Source organism: Phyllobates terribilis, unplaced genomic scaffold (genome assembly GCF_046119375.1).
Source record: "Phyllobates terribilis strain yellow unplaced genomic scaffold, ASM4611937v1 Scaffold_11__3_contigs__length_659146591, whole genome shotgun sequence".
NCBI lineage: Eukaryota > Metazoa > Chordata > Amphibia > Anura > Dendrobatidae > Phyllobates > Phyllobates terribilis.
Genome location: NW_027362771.1, coordinates 629308673 through 629312894, shown reverse-complemented (window position 1 = coordinate 629312894; position 4222 = coordinate 629308673).

Here is a 4222-nt window from a genome sequence, read left to right as displayed (position 1 = left end):
ATCTGAAAGGGCTGCCTAAAGTTTGGAAAAAATCCCAATACCAGTTTGAAGACAGATAGAGGTTGCCTCAGTAACAAAATGTTCCCATTATAAAGGAGTGGTTCTGCTATACATTTCTGCTATGCCAGGTTATGAGCAGGTCATCAATATATCTGTACCAGCACTGTTCATGGGATGTGGCGCGCGTCGAAAATCCCCTCTCCCAGTAGGGAGTGTATATTTTCCTTCCTCTCCCTATTTATCCTCTTGTTATATAAGTGTTCATGGATGTTACATTACTTTTCTGATAGGCTCTATTTCCATGATAAACATTTGCTATAGGTTTACCTATTACTTTAGAAACATTTGATATCTATTTGTAACAACCTCAAACAAGCAAAGTGTTCTTCCTCAGTGATTTAGAAAAAAGGAGACAAACGAGATAACAATAATTTTAATTCTAGAATGGTTTAAAAAGAAAAAAAAGAAACATTCTTTTCTTTTACTGTCTTTAAGTATATTCAGAAGTGAAAAATATGGAGAGTGCTCCTTGTGTGATCAAAATGGCAAAAAAGGAGAATGAAGTGAGTGGTTAGATCACCTGGAAGTGTTGTACAGCAGGCACAAGACAGACAAGGGAATGATTGCTTCCGTGAAGTCGTGGAATGGGGTTACCAGGACTCAGAGGCACAAAAAGGAAGAAAAAATTGTGGTCTTGGTGAGCTGATGAAGGAGCCAGATCTGCCCCGAAACGCGCAGTCCGAATAAATAGCTTATATCATCCACACTCTCATCTTTATCGTCAGCGCTTACCAACACCGTGATTTTTTCTTTCCTTTTTTAAGTATATTTAGATAGTTACTTTATGTCTGATTGCCTCATGGAGGATCACTAGGACACCCACTTTATTGTTTTTTAAGTCTGCCTGATTCCTAATTTTTTCCAAGATTTATTTGCAGGAAGATTTTCAAGCAAACAGGAGATTGCAGCATAATTCTAAATAGTAGAGGTTTAAATATATAAGAAAATGATGAAATCTGATGTAAGTATATTTTCTTTATGATTTCATAATATTTTTTTTACTGATATAATCATTGCTATAATAATAATAATAATAATAATAATAATAATAATTTTTGAAAATATCATGTCCTGAATATTGAAATTAAACATTTATGGAACAAACCAGTAGCTGTGCTCCCATTGGTCATGGGCACACTGGGTGATATCCTCAAAAGCCACTGGAAGCACTTACAACAATTCAATGTTGACAAAATCAACAATGTTGACTGTGAAGTGGGTGTCATATCACTCAGACAACACAGGGTGAGGATAAAACATTGTGGCAATACTTTATTGAACTACAAATTGGACAACACAGAAAACACCCTTCCTCTGGCCCGCCTGGGATAGAATAGCTGCGACTTTGGGACTTACAGAGCCAACTACCTGAACCAGGGCCCCCCGCTTCTGTCGGGCCCCCACAGAGAGAAGGTAATGGCAAGCTTAGGAAGCTAGCAGTCTAGCGAGTCACAAGGCCAGGGGACCCAAGGGTACCACCCTGGTCTCTCCGAGAGTTTCCATGGGGCCAGACGACCGGCTGGTCCCAATCTGGCTTCTTTGAATGTCTCCATGGTTTTCAGGCGACTGGAGGGTCCCAACTGGCAACCCCAGACAACATATTTATCGGGCTAGGTGACTTTATCGTCCCAATCTTGTCTCCCCAAAATATATCCATGGGCTCTCTGATGGTCAATGGAGCAGAGCCATATACCCTTAGGCCAGAATTATGTAGAATCCAAATCTGTGTCTCTTTGGTTAAAGCCATGCTTCCAAGCTGATGGTCTCAGAAAGTCTGATCTTTGATTTTCCCTGTAAAGTCGCTGTTATGCACACGCCCGGGCTAAGCGGCGTGTGCGTGTGATTGTAGTGATTCCACTGGACCGTGCCGGAGAGTGAATGCCTGGAGGGGCGTGACTAAGTATTCACCCGATCCGACCAGGGTCGCACGACGGCATACGACGCCAGTGCACCAAGGAGGAACCGAGCAGAGGGACCAGGTGCTACTCCAGGACAGACCCCGGACACGGCTGTTGACCCACACAGGGGAATACAGGAACAGGCTGGTAGGCTGGCACACAGACTGGTGGGTATAGGCAGGCACGACTGGTATGCAGGCAGGCGGGTATGCAGGCAGGGGGGTAAAGGCAAGCACAGCTAGAGTGCAGACAGGGAGGCACTAGCAGGTAGGAACACAGGCGGGATAGGACCCAGTACACACCGGGACTCAGGAACAATACAGGCAGAGGGTTACAGGCAAGCACAGCTAGAGTGCAGACAAGGCTGAGCAGGGAGGACAGGGCTCTGTTCACACGGAACTGACAGGAAGGGAAAGACAGAGCCAGATACTCACACAGTACTTGCAGAGACAACAAGCAGGAGTTAGGTACGAGTTCAGACTCTGCAGAAAAAGGAAGGGAACGGACATAGAGGCAAAACAGGTAAAGGACAGGAGAGAGTTCAGACTGGAACTGAGTGTACGGAGGAGACCGACACTGCAGAGGGATACAGGAGCGGGTCTGGGAATACGGCCCCCAGAGAGGCGGGACGAACAGGCAAGGAGCGTGTTCAGACAGGACAGACCAGACGCAGGAGCGGGTCTAGGAAATCGGCCACTAGAAGGCGGAACGAACAGGCAAGGAGCGTGTTCAGACAGGACAGACCAGAGAACACAAAAAGGACACAGTTCAGACACGGGAGCTGATACCGCAAAGCAGGAGACATACAGGACTCAGTTCAGACACGGGAGCTGAAACCGCAAAGCAGGAGACATACAGGACTCAGTTCAGACACGGGAGCTGATACCGCAAAGCAGGAGACATACAGGACACAGTTCAGACACGGGAGCTGATACCGCAAAGCAGGAGACATACAGGACTCAGTTCAGACACGGGAACTGATACAAAAAGCAGGAGACAAGAGACGGGACATGGCACCTTCAGAGTGCAAGCACACACTGAAGGAAACACTATGCTCAGGCAGGGATAGAAGGGAGCTGCTGAGCTATATACCAGGTGACAGACAGCAATAGGCTGAGGACGCACAAGGGGTGTGACCCACAGCAGGTACAAAAGGCAGGAAGTGATCGGGCGCCGCCCTTAAGCAGCAGAAACAGACACAAACAGACAGCATGGAGGGAAGCCAGAGAGACATTCTGGACAGGAGATCAAGTGCGCCCTCTTGCACAGTGGGAGATGGACCACCATGCAAGGACGCCGCCAGGTATGTTACAGTACCTCCCCCCTTACGCCCCCTCTTCTTCAGGCCTGCCAGAATCTTCCGCAGGGAATTCGAGGGCCAGTCGTTCACTGGGTTGGAGGGGGACAGAGACTTAAGGGTAATCTCTGCTTCGAGGTACATCTTGTCAAGCTCACAGGAAGAAATAGACGGGTTATCAGGTACATAATGAGGAAAAGTCACTGTCTCTTTGTTATCTGGTGATATCCCGGAGGATTCAGGAAACAACTGGAGGTCCTCCGCCGGGTCAGAAGAGTGCAGAGGCTCAGAGAAAACAACTGCTTCAGAGTACACTAGGTCGGACTCACTGGAGGAAGCAGGCGAGGTATCGGGTACCGAGTATAGGAAAGTCTCTGTCCATTCACCACCAGGTGGCACCCCGAAGGGTTCTGGAGACAGCTGGCGGACCTCCGCCTGGTCAGAGGGGTGTAGAGACTCACGGGTAACCTCTGCTTCAGAGTACACTAGGTCGGACTCACTGGAGGAAGCAGGCGAGGTATCGGGTACCGAGTATAGGAAAGTCTCTGTCCATTCACCACCAGGTGGCACCCCGAAGGGTTCTGGAGACAGCTGGCGGTCCTCCGCCTGGTCAGAGGGGTGTAGAGACTCATGGGTAACCTCTGCTTCAGAGTACACTAGGTCGGACTCACTGGACGAAGCAAGCGAGGTATCAGATCCAGGATATAGGAAAGTCTCTGTCCATTCACCACCAGGTGGCACCCCGAAGGATTCTGAACACAACTGGAGGTCCTCCGCCTGGTCGGAGGGGTGTAGAGACTCAGGAGTAACCTCTGCTTCGGAGTACACTAAGTTGGACTCACTGGACGAAGCGAGCGAGGTATCAGGTACAGAGTATAGGAGAGTCTCTGTCCTTTCGCTACCAGGTAGCACCCCGAAGGGTTCAGGAGACAACTGGAGATCCTCCGCCTGGTCGGAGGGGTGTAGA